The sequence below is a fragment of the Hirundo rustica genome, chromosome W (genome assembly GCF_015227805.2).
Source record: "Hirundo rustica isolate bHirRus1 chromosome W, bHirRus1.pri.v3, whole genome shotgun sequence".
In the NCBI taxonomy this organism is placed as follows: Eukaryota; Metazoa; Chordata; class Aves; order Passeriformes; family Hirundinidae; genus Hirundo; species Hirundo rustica.
Window position 1 is genome coordinate 18,970,427 of NC_053487.1, and position 21,034 is coordinate 18,991,460.

Below are 21,034 nucleotides of genomic sequence, written 5' to 3' on the forward strand. Positions count from 1 at the left end.
GCTCGCACCAAGCTGCGCGGGACCTTTCAGGCGGCCCTGGCCAGGCTGCCCGAAAGCCCTTCCTGTCCCCGCGTTTCCCAGTTCAAAAACCCCGAGTTAAGTTTTCAGTTAATGGGGAAGCAGAACATAGGTCCCGCTTTCCCCTGCCAAAAGATGGCAGACGCCACGTGGCGAAGCCGCTTCCATCTCCCCGTCCTTCCCGCGGTTCCTTTGATCCCGCCCTTAACCCCTCCCAGCCCCTCTTTCCCTCCTATCCCGGTGACGCAGTGTCCCCGCGGCCCCGTGCCGCTCTGCCCACTCCTCCTGGTCCCTGTGACGCAGCTGTGCCATACCGGTACAGCGGCGGGACCCGCTGTGCCTGCGCGGTGCACACAGCCGCGGCTCCCCGCTCCGCGCCGCTCGCCCCGCCCGATCTCGGTGACGTCGCTTTCCCCGCCCCGCAGACGTTCCTGCGGGCCGGCGTCGGTCCGCCCGAGACGGCTCAGGGTCGCCGCCCGGGACCCCTTTGCCGCAGCCCCGCCCTGCCCCGCTCCCCTCCCCGGGTGAAGCGCGGGCTGGTGCCGCCGGCTCCACCGCGGTGGAGCAGCCCGGGGCTGCTCCACAGCGGTCCCGCTCCGCCCCGTTCGCTTCTCTGGCCCCCCCCCACCAGCTCTCCTCCTGGGTGACATCATACCCCGAGCAAACTGCCCGCCCCCACCCCCGGACAGCAAGGGTCAGGGAGTCCCGATTCGCACGGTCCTCCTTCCGGTTCCCACGGTCCAAACACGGAAGTTAGTGAGCCGGATCCGGACTCCATGGGGCTGCCGCCCTCCCCCCTCATCCCCATCCTAACCCCTGTAACTTATCGAAGTTCTCGCGGAGGCCAAAACACCAGAGCCATTTACCACCCGTTCCCACAGGCCACCATCAGAGATCTATGTAAAGCCCATAAGGAATATGAAAAGGATAGTCCATACTTCCGGGGTCTTTTAAAGGCAGATCTCTCAGGGGCTGAAACACTCCCTGTTGATTTAAAGCAGCTGTTTTCCTGCCTGCTCAACTCCACAGAGTATAGGCTTTGGGAGGGAGCGTGGAAGCAGCTGCTCAGGGATGCCCTGCCAGGTCTCCTGGACAACATATAGACTATGGTGGATGGTCATGGAAATCCCCTCACCTTTGAACATCTCACGGGTGAAGGGCAGTGGATGGAAGCAACTGATCAAGTTGCTTTACCCCAGAAGTGCCTCAATGTGGTAAAAGAAGCAGCCTTAACTGCATTTTTTACAATGCAGCCTCATGGTCCAGTAGTCCCATATTCTAAAATAGGACAGGGCCAAAATGAATCTTTTACTGATTTTGTGGAGAGGCTCTCCAGGGCCATTGAGGTCCAAGTTAAAAGTGAAGGGGCACGAGAGTGCATTTTAAGGGAAATTGCATTTTCAAATGCAAATGATCTATGTCATACTGCAATCTTAAGTCTCCCATTAGATCCTGTACCGACCTTACAAGACATGCTCCGAGTATGTCAAGTAAAGGTCCCATTTATGAGCGCCTCCACAGGACAGCGGCCCAAATTACACCACACTGCGACCATCGAAGCTGAAGGCTCCCGAGAAACATCAGACACCAGGAAGAAGCCTTCGGTTCAAGGCTCCCAAAAATGTTTTCTGTGTGGGAAATTGGGGCACTGGTCCTCCCTATGCCCCCTTAAGAATTTGAAGAATTTAAAAACAAAAAGGTGGGGGGAGAAGGGGAAAAAGGGAGAGGGTTTAGACCCTTGCAAAAAAACTAAAGGGGGAACGCAGGTCCACCCTGCGTGAAGACAAAAATGGGGTAGACCAAGCAGAGGGGGAAGGGGGAGGGAGCCAAGGGAAAAAGGAGGAAAAGCTGCCTTACCCCATTAGGGGAAACAGCACAAAGAATTTACCGGAAATGACACACACGGACCATGACATTGCAAAACCAATTTTGATAACGAATTCTAAATATACACCTTATAGATTACGGCTCACAGAGTGTTTGCACCTGAAAGACAGCAATTGGAAATTGGTGTCAGTTGCCAGCGGTGAGCAGGGCACTTGGCCAAGGGGCAAAGGTAAGCTCATCGTTGTGGGGGATTGCAAACACACCCCGCAAGAGATCGAAATCCTTCCGGGAACACTTGACAACAATCCCGGAAAGTTCATTCTCTGGCTACGATGTACCCACCCACCAACATTCTTACCAAAAGGACAAATAGTTGCCCAAATCATACCCACCTGGGAGCGCCCGAAAGACAGCATACCAACAGCTTGTCCAGTATACAACATCACAGAGGCAAAGCCCCAGGTGGCGTGTGAGTGGAGTGTGGGTGGGGAGGCCATTAACATGACAGGCCTCCTAGACACCGGGGCAGACTTGACGATATTCCCAGCCAAGCATTGGCCGTCACATTGGGCCTTGGAAAACGTGGCCGGACAGATGCAAGGTATAGGGGGGATGCAATTGGCTAAGAAATCAAAGAGCGTGGTGCAAATTAAGGGGCCAAAAGGGACAATTGGCCAGTTTACGCCCTTTTGTTTTGGATTATAAGGAACCCTTGTTGGGGAGAGACCTGATGGCCCAGTGGGGGCTCACAATTGACATCCCAGACCCCTCACAGGATTTATGGGCGGTGACCACTGAGGACCGCCCTACTCGCAAGCTGAATTGGAAAACAGATACACCACTGTGGGTAGAGCAGTGGCCGCTTTCAAAACAGAAATTAAAGGCGCTTGAAGAGCTCGTGGAGGAGCAGTTGGCCAAAGGCCACATTGTGGAGACAACCAGCCCTTGGAACTCCCCAGTTTTCATCACCCAGAAGCCAGGGAAGGACAAGTGGAGGGTCCTCCAGGACCTCAGACAAATTAATAACATAATAGAAGACATGGGCTCTCTTCAACCTGGGATGCCTTCCCCGACCATGCTCCCACAAAATTGGAAATTGGCTGTAATAGATATAAAAGATTGCTTTTTCCATATTCCCCTACACCCGGACGACGCCCCACGTTTTGCATTCTCGGTTCCCACCATCAACCGAAAAGCCCCAAGGAAACGCTACCATTGGCGTGTTTTACCCCAAGGGTTGAAAGTTTCACTGGTCATCTGCCAGTGGTACGTGGCTTCCTTGCTGTCCCCGGTCCGCGTAGCCGCAGAGAAAGCAATCATCCATCATTATATGGATGATGTGCTTGTGTGTGCCCCCACCGATGATGTCTTGTCCCATGCGCTTGACCTGACAATCAATGCATTGGTTGTTGCAGGGTTCGAGCTGCAGGAAGAAAAAGTTCAAAAGATGCCACCTTGGAGGTACCTTGGGCTGGAAATTGGCAAGCGGACCATTGTGCCGCAAAAATTAGAAATTAAGGCCAAGATTGAAACCCTCGCAGATGTCCACCAACTGTGTGGGGCATTGAACTGGGTGAGACCCTGGCTAGGTCTGACCACTGAGGACCTGGCCCCTCTTTTCAATTTATTGAAAGGGGGAGAGGAACTGAGTTCTCCAAGGGAACTCACCCCAGAAGCAAAAGATGCGCTGGAAAAGGTGCAGCATCTCATGTCCACTCAGCAGGCTCACAGGTGTGATCCGGACCTACCTTTTAAATTTATAATTATGGGAAATTTGCCACACCTCCATGGGGTCATTTTCCAATGGAAAAATAACACCAAAAAGGACCAGGGCAGAGAAGACCCGCTCTTAATCATAGAATGGGTCTTTCTCAGTCATCACAGGTCCAAAAGGATGACACGTCCACAAGAACTGGTGGCTGAACTGATCCGGAAGGCTAGAGTCCGGATCAGGGAATTGGCCGGATGTGATTTTAAATGCATTCACATTCCAATTGGATTAAGATCTGGCCAGATTACAAAGGCAATGTTAGAACACCTGCTTCAGGAGAATGAAGCACTGCAGTTTGCTCTGGATTCCTTTACTGGACAAATTTCTATTCATGGGCCAGCCCACAAAATTTTCAATCAGGACGCCAAATTTACATTAAGTTTGAAAAGTGTTCTGAGTAGGAAGCCTTTAGAGGCCTTGACAATTTTCACTGACGCGTCCGGAAGGTCCCACAAGTCAGTCATGACTTGGAAGGACCCTCAGACTCAGCAGTGGGAGGCAGATGTTGCTGAGGTGGAGGGATCACCTCAAGTTGCTGAGTTGGCCGCTGTCGTCAGGGCTTTCGAAAGGTTCCCCGAACCTTTCAATTTAGTGACGGATTCCGCTTATGTGGCGGGAGTGGTGTCCAGAGTGGATCAGGCCATACTGCAGGAAGTGTCTAACACCGCACTGTTTGAGCTGCTCTCTAAGCTTGTCAAGCTTGTCTCCCACAGGGAGCAGCCATTCTTTGTGATGCATACAAGATCACATATGGATTTGCCAGGTTACATTGCTGAGGGGAACAGAAGGGCTGATGCTCTCGGTGCCCCTGCTGCAATGGCCCCATTGCCTAACATCTTTGAACAGGCAAAGCTCAGCCACCAACTCTTCCATCAAAACGCACCTGGCCTTGTTCGCCGGTTTCACATCACCCGGGAACAGGCTAAGGCAATTGTGGCTACGTGTCCCTCCTGCAATCAACATGCACTTCCCACCTTGAGTGCAGGAGTGAACCCCAGAGGCCTTAAGAGCTGTGAGGTGTGGCAGACAGACGTGACACATATACCCCAATTCGGATGATCTAGGTATGTGCACGTCTCAGTGGACACCTTCTCCGGCACAGTCTTCGCTTCCGCCCACACAGGGGAGAAAACCTCGGATGTAATAAAACACCTCATCCAGGCTTTCTCCTTCATGGGCATCCCGAGGGAGTTGAAAACGGATAATGGCCCAGCGTACCGCTCCAGGGAGTTCAGCAGCTTCCTGCAACAATGGGGAGTGGGACATAAAACCGGCATCCCCCATTCCCCGACAGGCCAGGCCGTGGTGGAGAGGACCCACAGGGAAATCAAAAGGGTCCTCAACCAACAACAACAGGTTTTAAAAATGGAAACACCGCAGACCCGATTGGCCAGGGCACTATTCACTATGAATTTTTTAAATTGTACTTTTGAACTCTTAAACCCTCCAATTGTTTGCCATTTCGGGGCAAACCCACAATTAAACATCAAGGAGAGGCTGCCAGTCATGGTCCGGGACCCTGAGGCTGGAAGGACAGAGGGACCTCACGATTTGGTCACGTGGGGTCGTGGATACACTTGCGTGTCCACCCCCACGGGGCTAAAATGGTTACCATCCAAATGGGTGAGGCCCTGTGTCCCGAAGGTCTTGGGGGAGAACAAACAACTACCTCAAGTGTCACAAGCAGCATTTAGGTGAAGAAGAAGGGAAAGTCTTTCCGGGATGGGCTCCTTTTCCTAAATCCTCTGTTTAGACAATAATTGTTTGTTTTAGTCATTTTAGTTACGATGGAACCTGTCCAGCGCCGGTCCCCAGTGCTGAGGAAGTTCCACCTGCTTCTCAGCATCCTCCTGCTCGCCAGTCTCGCTGCTCCAGTCTCCGGATGGCTGGTGCCCCAGCCCAAAGCCAACGTTTGGGCGACTCTCGCCAGGGTAATGGGGCGGGATGTCCACAAAGCCATCCAGAGCATCCAGGGCATGGTGGAAGACATCAAGAAAGAGACTAGTGACTGGCTGAGTGGGATGTTTGGGAACTGCGGCATTTCGGGCTGGGTAGACTCAATTATAAAATCAATTCTGTTAGTTTTATTTATTATTGTATTAATTTTAGTTAAGATTTGTATTGTCAAAAAATGTTAAATAGGTTGATTTCTAGCACCACACACTCCCCCTCTGTAAATCGAGTAGCTATGTCATCCATGCCCAAATGGGAGGAGGGCATAGAGTGGGAGGAGGACATGGAACTGGAGGAAGATTCGGAGGAAGACAGAGACCTGGAAGAGGAGCCTCAGGTGGAGTGGCCTGTTCAGCTAGAGTGGGTCAATGAGGCATGTCCAGACTCAGAGCATCGTCCTCCCCCGTTCCAGTTCTCCTCCTCTTAAAAAAACAAAATAGGGGGAGATGTAGTGGTGTGAGAGTTGTTTTATTGAGTTATTAAGTTATTTTTGTAAGATTTTTGAGTTATTTTTGTAATGGTTCAGTCCACTGTACCCCCCTGTGTTTTGTAATAGTTTTCCCCCTTATGAGTTAGGTATTTAAGCAGATGTTTTCTGTCAGTCATTCCTTCCCTGCACCTGTCCCTGTCAGTTCCCCCCCTCTCCTCGTGATCGCCCTGTCTATCACTTCGAGACCCTTCCCTGGATTCTGGAAAGATCCAGGAGAGGTGTCGAGTGGTAGGCTGGTGCCTGGGGAATCCCCTCCTGCCCTTCTGTTATTTGTTAATGGTTCAAAGGTTGACACCCCTGTTACCACCCCCGTATTCCCTGGTTGGCTGACCCGTTGTCAGCCCTCCCCCGTTTATAAGTGGCTGTCAAGCTTTGATCTCTGCTCTCTCTGGGCAGCAGTGGTCTGAGGCAGAGCTCCTTGCCAGACTCCCCTTAATAAACTACCTTCTACCCTGCCTAAAGAGAGACGACTCTTTTTCCGTCGCCGCCGTCGCAACTCCATCAGGTCCACTCGCTGGTGTGGGGAACCAAGAACCTACCGGGAGGAGGTTACTCGCCCTGCCTGTAACCCCGACCAATCCTCGTTGTGGCAGTGCAGAACTGAGCTAGCCTGCACGCCTGGAGGCGTGAGAGGACACTGCTATACACACTCTTGTGGCCTGCAATGCTTCCTGCAGTGCAAGAAGCCTCTCCCATGGACTGAAATCAAATCTAGTGTCTCTCTGAGCTCTGGGCTCTGGGCTGGGGTCCCAGACCCCCCTGCCCAGGTCTCTGATCCTCCAGGGCAACCAAAGGAATGCCCTGGACTCCAACTGTGTTGGAGAGGAGAGGAATGCAAAGTGTTGCAAGCCATCCAATCATGTCAAGCACACCATTGTAACCCTAACCTATCTTTATTGTTTGCATTTTTAGGAGAGAATCCACAACTTCATGGGTTGATCTTCCAGTGGGATTTTGAGAAGGACTTTCTGATAATTCTAGAATGGGTTTTTCTATCTCGTCAATTGGGTAAAACTATAACAACTTGCCCTGAAATTATATCTCAACTAATTATGAAAGCCAGATTCCAAATGTTTTCCATTTCAGGAAAAGATTTTGCAGAAATATTTTTGCCTGTCTCATCTATTTATTTGGAATGGTTACTTCAAAATTCAGAAGTTTTGAAATTGTCCTAATAAATTTCGCAGGAAAAATTTCAATTCATTATCCTAAACATAGGTTATTAAGTTAATGAAGCGGCTCTCTCTCCCCTTCCTCGGAGCCCGTGCTCCGTTTCGGCTAGCTTGAGAGAGAAACCACTTCAGAAGGAATCTTCCTTCACAGGGCCTTAAAAAGTACCCAGAGGCAAACCTTTTTTCTTTAGAGAGAGCAGGCATCCATCAATGGCAAAAGGGAAGAGTCTGCTCTTGGTCCAAGGGGGGATCATGGCTTTATTCAGGGGTCCTGCCCCCCCAGAGTCCTGAACTCAGTCCGTCCCCATCCTGGTCCCGGAACAAGAGAGAGCTCCCCCCCCTCCTCCCAGGGCTTTTATCCAGGGGGAAGGGGCTAGAGGCAGGGACAAACCACTACCCAATCAGGGACAAGGTGGGAGTGGAACAGAGTTGGGTTACATTCCAGGGTGGGAGGATGGGTGGGGCAGAGGAGCAGGGACAAACCACGTGATACATTTTCCAGGGGGACGGGGTGGTACAGAAGAAAACATTACAAAACCCAATATAAAAATTAAATACAATATAAACCAAATTAATGCACTACAACATCTCTCTCTTTCTTATTAAATTGAGAAGGAGGAAGGCTCAGTCCATGGGAGATGCACAGAGTTCGGATCTTGAGTACCTTTAAAGCTGAAAAAGAAAAAATAACATCTAGTGCAATTAAACTATCCAGAAAAACACTGTTAAGGGAAAAGGATAATTAGAAGGAGAGGGTTCAATGCTTTCTCCTCCTCCAGGCAGCACTGGCCACTTGTGGGGCCTCTGCAGGTGGCTTTGCACTTTTAGGGATGAAAGGTTTCACCCACTTGGATGGCACCCACTTGAGACTTCGGGGCGCGGACACATAGGCGTACCCACAACCCCAGGTGACTAGATCATGACGACTTTTTGTTTTTCTGGTTGCTGGATCCTTTATTATTAGATCCGGTGACTTCTGTTGAAAGGCAGATCTGGTTAAAGCAGGACTGGTTAATTTAACATTTGCATTTTCTAGTTTTTTCTCCTCCCTCCTCAGACTTGCCCCATTTATGTCAGCACACTGGGCAAGCCAGTGCTCACCTTTTAATTTTTTGAAAGATCCTCTTTGGGCCCCTGAGACACCCTGCCCCCATCATCCCAAAAGTCCAGAAATCACCCAAAAATCATTAAAGGGCATTGAGATGCCCAATGTCCAGCCTGATCACACAGGAGACACATTGTTCTTCTCTTGGGCGGTGGCCGTGGGACAGGCACAGGAGGCATGGTGTCTGCAGCAGCAGCTCTTTGCGGTGGCTTGAATGCATCTCTGGAATGTTGGCTTTGGTGAGCTGTCATGAAGGGAACCTTCCTGGCACATGCCTGGAGCATGTCATCTAAGGTTGGAGCCGGTTCCACGGGCAGGCTGAGGATGGCTGCCTTGCACTGTTTGTTTGCATTGGTCAGCGCCATTTCCTCTAGGCTCTGTCCTTGGGCTCCTTCTTTCTCAACCTGTCACTCGATAGCTTGGGTTAATCGCTCCACAAATGACACAAAAGGTTCTGACGGAAGCAAAGGAATTTCCTGAGCCTGCTTGAGGGCTGAGACCCATTCACCCTCACCACATAGATGTTCCAATCAAACTGGGAAATTATTATTATCAACAGCCGTTTCAGGATTTTGCCAAAGCTCCAGAAGTAAATCTCTTCGTAGGTCAAAGGGAACTATAGGATTCCCTGCTAAATTTGCTTTTAAAAGGTTGCAAAAGTATTCACTTTCATATCAAAAATCAATCTGAGCTTTGCATAAATCCTGAATCACTTGTTGGGGGAAGGGGTCCCAATCGCCGTGGACAACACCCCCCCTTTCTGAACATTGATATGTGACAGGGGTAGAAGAAAAGTTGGGATCGGTTCCTGCTTCCGAGTTCCTGGCTCCCCCCCCTCCCCCTTCCCCTCTGGGGTGTGGGAACGGGGATTGTGGGTGGGGAAACCATGGGAACCAGAGGCAGGGAGGGGCTGGAGGCTTGACTCACATGGGGTGGAGTCGGAGGGCAGAGGTTTGAGGGTAGGGGCGGAGTCAGAGGAGAGGGCGGTGCCAGGGGCCGAGTCAGAGGGAAGGAGGGGTCTGGTGAGAGGAAAGGGTTGCGAAAGGGATTGTGGGAAGGAGGGACAGACAAAGAAAGAGGCTCCTCGTGGCTCAGGAGAACCTGGCTTTGGCCATTTTGGGGAACATAGGAGTCTCAGCCATCTTGTGATCCCCCCCAGAACTGAGACCAGCCTGGGAATCACTAAGATGAGGGTTTTGAGCACCGAAACTGTCTGCAAAAGTAAACCAAACACGGGGTTTACGGTCTGGGAAAGAAGGGAGGTTTGGGGTAGGTTTAGGGGTTTCTCGAGCAATCTGGCCAGAATTAGTCGAGCAGGGGGACTTAGGAATTTGGGGAAAGCCAGGGGAGCTGCAGCTTCCCTGCCCTGTCTGGTGGGCTGCTTTCCTCAGAATACCCGAGCTTGGGAAAGGGATTTTGGGGTCGGGAGAGGGAGAAACTGAGGAAACTGGGGAAAAATCACAAGGAACTGGCTTTTTTTCTTTTCATTTTGCTTTTGCAATACTAACCGATTTTCAAACTCCAAAAAGCAAAATTTGCAGTTTTGTTACCCTTAGGGGAGCCAGATTCAACCAATTTCTTTGCAACAGCCTCCCAGAATTCCAGGAAGCTTATTTGCTCTAATGATACATGTGGAAACTGAGAAAACAACCACTGAATTAAGTTTTTCAATTGTTTCTTTGAACAATGGGTCCCCCCATCATCCAAGGCACTTAAAATTTGGTAATAGACTCTTTTTTGAGACACAGACAGCCTAGCACCCATCTTTGCTCAGATTTTAAGTTTCTGTGTCCCCTTTAACTAACTGGGAAACCGAAAGTAAAAAAAAAACCTCACTGGAGAGAAAAATAAATGGAGGAGAAACTGTTACTTCCCCTCCCCCCCGGGCTGTGCAGCTGAAACCGAATTTGCTATTAAAAGCACCCTGAAGGTTTGCTCTGAAAGCGAAAACCTTCCCCCAAAGGAAAAAAAAACCTTCCCTGAGGAACAATGCCACTGAAAGATTTTTCCTAAGATTCCAAATTTGTTATACTCACCAAGAATCCAGCATGCAGATGAATCTTTCCTTTCTTTCCCAATCACTCCTTTTGCCTGAGACTGACCCTTTTGGTGCAGAAAGAGCTTCCCGTCTCGGTTCCCAGGGTCGGCTGTCCACAAACATGTGGTCACCTTCTCTGGGAGCAGCCTGCCGTTTGGGGGGCTTCTGTGCAGCACTCTGATGGGTTTTTTAAGTCCAAAGGAAAACCACAGCCTTGCTCTGTGGAGTCCTGTGTTTCTGAGACTCCACAGCAAACGCCAAGCCTCATGGGTCTGTCTCTCTGCGTGGATGGGCCACGTTTCGGGACTCACGTGCCTGCGTGAGGTTCCTCGGCCACGTGCTCCACGCGTGGTTCTTCGAGCCTTCTGGGAGCCCCTCGTGGCTTCTAGCACCAAGCTTCGGCATCACCTGAAGCGGCTCTCTCTCCCCTTCCTCGGAGCCCGTGCTCCATTTCGGCTAGCTTGAGAGAGAAACCACTTCAGAAGGAATCTTCCTTCACAGGGCCTTAAAAAGTACCCAGAGGCAAACCTTTTTTCTTTAGAGAGAGCAGGCATCCATCAATGGCAAAAGGGAAGAGTCTGCTCTTGGTCCAAGGGGGGATCATGGCTTTATTCAGGGGTCCTGCCCCCCCAGAGTCCTGAACTCAGTCCGTCCCCATCCTGGTCCCGGAACAAGAGAGAGCTCCCCCCCCTCCTCCCAGGGCTTTTATCCAGGGGGAAGGAGCTAGAGGCAGGGACAAGCCACTACCCAATCAGGGACAAGGTGGGAGTGGAACAGAGTTGGGTTACATTCCAGGGTGGGAGGATGGGTGGGGCAGAGGAGCAGGGACAAACCACGTGATACATTTTCCAGGGGGATGGGGTGGTATAGAAGAAAACATTATAAAATCCAATATAAAAATGAAATACAATATAAACCAAATTAATGCACTACAACAAGTTAATCTTTAAAATTAATTCTGAAACCTTTAAAGAGTAATACACCCCTTAATGCAATAACCTTTTATACAGATGGCTCAGAAAAGTCTCAAAAATCTATAATCGCATGGCAGAATCCAGACACCAAAGAATGGGAATCAGATATTGAGAAAATAGAAGGCTCTGCAGATTGTGGAATTTGCAGCTGTTGTGCGTGCTTTTTCTAAGTCCATATTTCCTTTTAACTTAGTAACAGATTCTTTTTATGTTGCAGGTGTAGTGGAGAGAGCAGAGGGATCTCTGCTCAGAGGTTCCTAATAACCAGTTGTATAATTTACTTTAAAAATTATTCTTTCTTCTTTTTTCTCAACAGCAACCTTACTTTACTACACACATCAGATCACACACTATACTCCCAGGTTTCATAGAAGGCGGCAATGCAATAGCAGACCTTTTAGCCATGCCAATACAGAATACATTACCAAATGTTATTGAACAGGCTGGAACGCATCAGTTCTTGTAAAAATCTTTAACATCTCTCAAAATCAGACCAAAGCAATTGTCCAGTCATGCCCAGACTGCCAAAAACTAGCTATACTATCAATAGCAAGAGGGGTTAACCCCTGAGTTTTAAATAGCCTACAGATATGGCAAACTGATATAATGCAATATCAGTCATTTGGATGATTCAAACACATTCATCTCTCTATAGACACATTCTCAGGAGCAATCTATGCCTCAGTACATGAAGGAGAAAAGACTAAGAATGTAATCAAACATTTCTTACAAGCATTCTCATCCCTAGGCATTCCTCAGGAAATCAAAACAGATAATAGACCAGCTTACATTTCTCACAAATTGCAAGAGTTTTTCAATATGTGGGGTATCAAACACACTACAGGTATTCCTCATTCTTTCACAGGCCTGTCTATTGTAGAAAGAGCACACAGATCACTGAAAACACTCCTGGAAAGACAAAAAGGTGGAATAGAAGTGCTATCTACTGTCGAAAGGTTGAATAAAGCTATATATGTCTTTAATTTCTTAAATAATTTTTTCATGGAGCAGGTACCACCAATTTTCAGACACTTTAATAACACCACTCAAGCAAAGCTCAAAGAAAAGCCACCAGTATTCATAAAAGATCCTGAAACAGGACAAGTTTCAGGACCCTAGCCGCTAATAACGAGGGGAAGGATTTGCGTGTGTCTCTACAGGTGCAGGCCCTTAGTGGGTTCCTGCAAAAAAAGTCAAACCACAACTGTGATGGATTAAAGAGCAGCAGAAAACACCTGAAGAAGACCACACGGAAGACACTGAGTTACCACTGACCATGACTCCAGAAAGACTTCTGTATTTTAACACAGATCAGCAATATGGACACTGAAGCAATTTCAAAGCAAAGACTGAGTTTTTATAAAGTTTGCACTAATTAAAGAGTACTCAAATGAGTATTCTTAGCACCAAAAAAGTTTTATAAGTTGCTACTGTAATGTTAATCTTATTACCTTGTTCTCAAATTGTAAGTTAAAAAAGTTTAAAAGTTCTATTAGTTCATATCCTATATAAAAAAGAGAATTTAAGTTCACTTGAAAATATCTCACCAAATTAAAACAAAATATAGTTCCCAAGAAATGAGAAACTAAATTTTAATCTTAAAAAATTAATAATAAATATGGCTAAAAAAGAAGAAAGGGTAACAAATTAAAAAAAAAAAAATGTTAAATTACAGAACCAAATTATAAACCAATAATAATTCACTGGCATAACTATAATTGCCAACAAAGGTGAGATTTCTTCAAGGTAACACTTTTCCTTTGTTTTTCTTTTTTGTAATAAAGGAAAGGGGAGATGTAGGTGGGCACCTCACATGGTGGGGTCTGCACCCTCACAGTAGCAGGGGTTTCCATTTTAGGAAAGGATTTGGGTTTCATTCTTTGTTTCACTTATAAGGTAAAAACCAGAGAGTTCAATACCTTATTTGGCTGTGTTCCAGCACAAAGACACCTGTTGGATCCTTGAAGCTATACCTCAAAACCCTGTTACTATTTCTATTGGGCAGGATGCCAAGAATCCCGCCTTACTCGTTACATACTTAAGAGAGTGCACAAAGACTTTCAGTGCATTTTTGGGGTGTTGTAGCAGGTGCAAAGGTCCTCCTTGCTCCTGGAAAGGCTTTTCTCTCTTTTGATCTCTATGGTTTGTTGTTTTCATCTTAAAACATTTTTGCTTTTCAAACACCTCTGATGATACCACCTTGCTAATATTTTCAAGCCATTCTGGTGCTGCTGGCCAAACCCAGATGTGATGCACCTGCGAGGAGCTTCTAATACCTGGCTCCCTATAAATGCATAACTTAGGGCACTTACCTGTTATCAAAAAGGTTTAGTTTCTTGTTCTATCTAAATAATTAAGTGCTCGTTAAAGAGGAACAGCTTCAACAAGATAAGGAGCATAAACTTTCTCTGATCAGAGGGGTCTCTAAACTCCACAGAACAGGAACCTGAAAACTGGTCTTTCAGCTACTGAAGGCATTTTCTAATTACTGAGCTACTAGGTATAATAGCATTATGGAACTTGTCCCCTTCCTCCTCTCTAGCACAAAGAGGAATAACTTGGCATAGGCACTTTGCTTCAGAAGAAGGTTCAGAATTCACATTGCAGCTGGAGCAGTAGGACTGCTGCTCATGAGAGTGGACCCATGCTTGAGAAGTTTGCGGAGAACTGTCTCCCATGGGAGGGACCCCATGGTCTCACAGGGGAAGGACTCCTCTCCCAGAGTAGCAGAAGAAAATCTCAGGTGATGAATTGACCCAAAAAACCCCCATGCCCTGTCTCCCTGCACTGTTGGTAGGAAGGAGGAAGGGGCTGGGGGGGAAAAGGTGTTTTAGGGGCTTATTTTACTTCTCATTATCCTCCTCTGATTCTGTTAGTAATAAATTCACTTTGTAACTTTAAGTTGAGCCTGTTTTGCCCTTGAAGTGTTTTCTCCCCGTCCTTATCTCACTCATGAACCCTTCGTTAATTTTTTTTCCCTCTCTGCTGCCCAGCTGTAGCAGGGGAGGGTGAATGAGTGACTCTCCTGGGACTCTCCTGGGTGCCTGGCATTGGGCCAGTGTCAAACCATGACACCACTGAAAGCACTCCAAGCCTCGAGCCACTGAATCACTTCCCCCTCCCCTGTTTTTGGCTGGAGATGAGAATTGGAGGCACAAAAGGTAAAGATCATGGGTTGAGATAAGAAAAATTCACTGGAAACAGCAATGAGATAGGAAAACAAACAGTAGCAACAACAATATTAATAACAAAAGTGTGCAAGAGAGGAAAGTGATTCATATGCAAATACCACTATACCACCCAGAGCCCAACAATACCCAACCCATGCTGTGCTACCCAGACCAGGAAGGGATCCCTTCCCCATCCCCAGAAAATAATGTGAGGTTGTATAAAAAACCCTCAGGGTCCTAGTCATGCCTCTCCTGGCTACTGCAAAAATTAACCCGGTCCTTGTTAGAACCAGGACACTAGAGAAATTTTCAAAAAGTCTACAATTACTGTGCTCTTAATTGGTAGGCAGAAAGAGGAAATAAGATTTACTTGTATTAAAGAACACAGTCTTATGAATGAAGACCTTATGAAAAATGTCATCTCAGCTGAAATTAGTTATGATAACAGGAATAGCTGAGCAGAGAAGCCAATTCCATATGGACAGTGGCTAAATCCTCTAGGAAGTATGAAAACCAAAAGGCATAATTTATCACTGTGCATGGGAGACATGACCTCCCTTAGCAAGGAGCTATGCCAGCATTTAACAGTTCACTTCACATAGCCCAGAACTGAGACAGAGTATGGTGCCAACATACAACACAACTACAGTACTCAAGCCATTATTAGGATCCTGAAATATTCAGTTTCCCTGGCATGAAAGAAAGCTTAAAGAAACTAAGGGCTATCAAAAAGACTGCAAAACTGATGAAATAAAATTGGCTTCAAAAAGGTAAAAACAGTAGTTGAGTATTATCAAATACACATTCCTTCAAAGAACAGCAGGATAGCTTTTATTTTTTTTAAGCCAAGGTCACTGATTTGTTTTTAGAAAATGGGCCAAAATTCTTTACAATTGAAAGAGAGAAAAACGCCATTAGTGTCTCTGAAACTTGCTAATTTATATGAGCAGAAATTTTGCCTCAGTGTTCTTTCAGAGCTTAATATTTTGAAAAGTAGCAAGGATTTCCTTACAGTCAAAACATGCTCAGCATCTTTTAATAAAGCTGCTCTGCCACAGCCAATATTATAGCAGACATCGGTACTGGGTTTATATGGCAAGGTTATGGAAGTGGGGGAGGAGGGGGCTGCAGGGGTCGCCTGTATCAGGGTCTTCCCCTGTGCCAGAGATGGTTTCAGCCAGCTCCAAAATGTACCCACGACTGGCCAAATATGAGCTAATCAGCAATGTTGGTAGCACCCCTGTGACAACAAATTTAAGAAAGGGTAAAAAAAAATGCTGTGGAGCAGCTGTGAGAGGAGTGAGAAAATATCACACACAGACACACAGAATCACTAGGATGGAAGAGACCTCCAAGATCGAGTCCAACCCAGCCCTAACACCTCAACTAAACCATGGCACCGAGTGCCATATCCAGTCTTTTTTTAAACACATCCGGGGATGGTGACTCCACCACCTCCCCTGGCAAACCATTCCAGTACCTTATCACCCTTTCTGTGACAATTTTTTTCCTAATATTCAACCTATATTTCCCTTGGTGCAGCTTAAGACTGTGTCCTCTCATTCTGTCAGTTGCTGCCTGGAGAAAGAGACCAACCCCCACCTGACTACAACCACCTTTCAGGTAGTTGTAGAGTGATAAAGTCACCTCTGAGTCTCCTTTTCTCCAGGCTAAACAACCCCAGCTCCCTCAGTTGCCCCTCATAGGGCTTGTGTTCCAAGCCCCTCACCAGCCTTCTTGTGCTCCTCTGGACATGATCAAGTGTCTCAATGTCCTTCCTAAACAGAGGGCCCCAGAACTGGACACAGCACTCAAGATGCAGCCTCACCAGTGCCAAGTACAGGGGAAGAATGACATCCCTGATCCTGCTGGCCACACTATTCCTGATACAGGCCAGGATGCCACTGGCCTTCTTGGCCACCAGGGCACACTGCTGGCTCATGTTTAGTCTGCTGTCGACCAGTCCCCTCAGGTCCCTTTCTGCCTGGGCACTGTCCAGCCACACTGTCCTCAGCCTATAATGTTGCAGGGGGTTATTGTGGCCAAAATGCAGGACTCGGCACTTGGACTTATTAACCGCCATCTTATTGGATTTCGCCCATCCATCCAACCATTCCAGGTCTCTGCAGAGCCCTCCTACCTTCCAACAGATCAACACACGCTCCCAGCTTAGTGTGTTCTGCAAATTTACTAATGAAAGATTCAATACCCTCATCCATATCGTCAATAAAAAATATTGAACAGAAATGGCCCTTGCACAACCCCCTCAGGGACACCACTAGTGACTGGCTGCCAGCTGGATGCAGCACCATTCACCACCACTCTCTGGGCCTGGCCTTCCAGCCAGTTCTTAACCCAGCAAAGAGTGGTCCTGTCCAAGCCATGGACTGCCAGCTTTTCCAGGAGTATGCTGTGGGAAACAGTGTCAAAGGCCTTGCTGAGGTCCAAATAGAAAACATCCACAGCCTTTCCTGCATCCACCAGGTGGATCATCTGGTCATAAAAGGAGGTCAGGTTGGTCAAACATGACCTACCCCTCCTAAACCTATCTGTTCCCATAGATTTATAAATATCCAAGTGTCTCAGCAGTTCTCAGACTGCCTCCTCCTGGATAACAGGGGGACCATTCTGCTCCTTAACACCATCTACCAGCCCAGGAGGACAGTTGTCCTGAGGACAAGCTGTCTTCCCACTAAAGACTGAGGCAAAGAAGGCGTTAAGCATCTCCGCCTTCTCCTCATCTGTAGTTACTAAGTTGCCTCCTGTGTCCAATAGAAAACAAAGTTTGGTGTTACCCTTCCTTTTACCATTAATATGGTATATGTCATAAATAATCCTGCAGACACAAGGGTCAATGAAGAAGGAAGGGAAGTAGGTGCTCTAGGCACCTGAGCAGAGATTCCTTGATGGGACTATGACCTGTGGAGAGGAGTCCATGCTGGAGTAGTCTGTTCCAGATGGACTCTACCTCACAGAAAGGACCCATGCTGAAACAGTTCTCAAAGGACAGTATCCTGTGGGAGGGACCTCATGCTAGAGCAGGGGAAGAGTGTATAGAGAAAGGAGCAGCAGATGACATTTACAGACTGATTGCCACCCCTCTTCTACATCCCCCCCTGTGCCACTTGGGATGGGGAGTAGCTAGAGAAGCGAGGAATCAAGGAGTGAAGGTGAACCTGGGAAGAATTGGGTGTTAGTTTTTGAGGTTGTTATTTATTTTAAAAATGTTGGTTCTTTTTCCTCAAAGTCTTACTCTTATTTTTAATTGCCAATTAATTAAATTAAACTTCCCCAAGTAGTCTGTTTTGCCCATAACTGTAATTGGGAAGCAATCTCCTTGTCCATATCTTGATCCATGAGCTTTTCTACCTTATTTTCTCCCTCTCTCCTGTTGAGGAGAGAAAGTGAGAAGAGTTAGGTGGGGATCTGGCAGCCAGCCAAGGTTAACCGACCACATCATCTATAATGAAGGTGATTGTCACATAACTACAAAAGTTATGTGCTGAGGCACTGGTTCAGAAAGTCCAAATCAAAAAGCTCATAAATAAAAGCAATACAGTAATTTTGAAATATGTCACTGTCAGTTTCTCTTCAAACGGGTCCATTTACCGTATCCATTTAAAGTGTATTCCACTTTCCAAAGGTTACTATCTTTTTTTTTTTTTTAAAAAAAAAAAAAAGGTTTAACAAGATTTTCCACAAGACTTGCTCTTCTGCTCCCTGCCTTTGTCTTCCTTGAGTTTTCTTCCATTAATTGCTGGCCCCTTCACACTGATAGCATAGGGTTAAAATGTTTCTAAAATCATGGGAATTGTATACAATAGATTCAGGGGGTGGAAAGAAAGGTTGGGTCTGGTAGGACTGGGAAAAGGAACTAGGCCTTGGGAACAAAGGTTGAGCTTTGTTTTTAGTAGATCATGTGAAACTGTACCTGCATAATCATCATATGATAAATGATATGATTGTTAAATGTAACAGTTGTTTGGTAATTGAATACGATTATTGTTCAATCGTAATAAGAATCATGAGAAAGGATGTTTGGGGGACCTGATGAAAATTACAAGAATTCATGCTTGGATAAGATCAGTGTATACAATAGAGCAATATGGGTTTAATAATTAATATATAGTTATATAATTAAAAGGGTATAAAAACATGTTCATCTCAAACCTGTCAGAATCAGATTTGGGTATGTACCCCTGATTCCCAGAGCTCTTCAATAAAAGCACCTGCATATAATCATCCTGTGATTACATGTTTCAACATTAACAACACCAGGACTATTGGAGGAGCTGAGCTGGACTCTCCCTTAAGGATTTAGGGAGCCTACATGGGTGCAGAAGGATGAGCCATGCCCCACTGCTGCAGCCCTATCCATGGCAGCCAGCCTCACTCTCACTCCCCGCGGTGGCAGGCAGCTTGCTTAATGGCCACTGGCCTGGCAAACACAACACCTGACCAAGCCACGCTATTTTAGACAATCCCAAGAGATCTCGGCCAGATTTACTGTGCCACCGATGTAGGGCTCACACGGGACCCCTCTTCACAGGGTCCCCAGGAGAAGCATGGGAAGGGAAATAAGTGATATTGTGGCAAATGATCCCCAGAGGGTTCATGTGAGGACAAGCAACTCCTGCATGCCCCACACCCCTTCCCCTCGCACCTGCGGCTTGCCTGTATGCACTCAGTAGTGGGCTTTCAAGTGGGAGGACTTCCCATATACCTTGTTGCAGCTGCTCTAGGGGCATTTGTGCCGCTTCTCAGACACTAACTTCTCTTTGAAGGGCACAGTGTTGTGTTGCCCTGGTGCTGAGTTGCATGCTGGGCTTGACCCAGGCTCTGTGGTCATGTCACTGTCAGAGCCTACGTCCTCATCTGGGCTCTTCACATTGCCGCTGCACACAGAAGGGACACGCAGGGGCTGATACTTGTTCAGCTCTGGAAGGCTCTCAGCAATGGTCACCAAGATGCAGTAGTCCTTCCAAGCATCATGGGGGTCGCACAGATCCTTTCCCACCTGCTCCTCACCTGGCACTTTCAACTGTGCTGCCTTGGGCATGGCCAAATGGTTGGAGTTGGACACCAGGCACTGAGCAGCCATGAAGTCCATGTAGGCAATGGCCGACATGGTACGGGAGCAGCCCTGTGCTGCCTTGCACAGTCCCACTCCTACTGCTGGCTGCACTTTGCCAAGAACCCCAGACGGCACCTCAATACACTCCCCTGGGGGCTGCCGTGCTGTCGCAACACGTGCTGCAAGCCATGGTCTGCCAGCCGCTGGAGGGTTAGTCCAGTATCGGGCAATGTACCGCTGGGACAAAACTCAGAGACACAGCTGCTGGAACCAACCTCGAGTAGCTCACTAGGGGATATTTAATAAAAGAAAACGTGAGGGAAAAAAAAAAAAATTCAAATTGCCCTTAGAGCTCATCTTTCACTTCTCACCCCGCCACCCCTCCCTCCCACCAGGCAATCAGCAAACAGAAGGAAGTGCTGAAGAATAGCGCTTTGCTGCTTGCATGGCGCCAAGGTGTGGCTGCTAGTCGAGAGGAAACTGCTGGCTGCCCCATGCACTCCTGCTCAGGAACGGCTGCGACAAATCCCATTACGTTAGGTTTGGAGCCTTTCCATCTGGAAGAATCTTGTTGAGTCTCATTTCTCCCTGCCAGGAAAAAAAGCAGTCATGCCACAGACAGCTCTCCATCTCTCTGAGGAAACAGGGTCAGCACAAGTTTTCTGAATGAACCTGCTGCTGCATGCACATATTCCCTCTTACAAAGAGACTGCTCAGTTCACTGTGCAGTGGATATGAAGTAAAAACAGGTCCACGGTGTATGGGCCATTCCCTGGCACCCTTTGACATACCTAAATCTTATGTAAAGGATCAAAAGTCACACTTATGATTACTGGGAGAAAGGAGGAAGACTTCATACTATTGCTGATATACTGGGGTTGGACAGAGTGGACTATTTCCTCTGTTACAGAGGAGGTAAAAAACTTACAACCTCATTAGTCTCCACAAGTCTGTTGTAGAGAAAGCTTCTTCCTGAACAAATTGTTGGTAACTGGTTCAACCCAAAGTACACAGGAAAAACTACAAATTTGTTTTTTGAGGAATATTTTAATGTACTTTTGCACACTATCTTGCATCCCTTTTCTAGTCTTATACTTTGCAGAAATAAAAGAAACTTCCCTTCCCACCAATGCCATTTCACATATCTTCCTTTCAAAACCCCAAATCCCAAGAAGTAAATTTTTGCAACAATGCAGAAAAATAGGTACTTCTGGGCCCTGCAAACAAACAGGAAAAAATAAAAAGAAGAGTGCAAGAAACAAGAATCTAGTTTTCTTTCAAAGCCTCAAAGAAATTCAAACACTTAGTAACATGACATTTTAGAGAAGTATAAGAAAGCCAGTGGCAAAATACTATGCCTTTGGGTATATGCTTACTTGTAATACTTGTTTTGAAGGCCAGAGCATCACTGTACAGTCTCAATCTGTCTAGTCATGTGTGGG

General features: G+C 47.2%; 1 pseudogene; it reads right to left on the reverse strand.

The window, feature by feature from the left end:
- LOC120764864 (Krueppel-like factor 9) overlaps positions 1-19,646 on the reverse strand; it is a 50,557-nt pseudogene extending 30,911 nt beyond the window's left edge.
- Between the last annotated feature and the right edge of the window lie 1,388 nt (positions 19,647-21,034).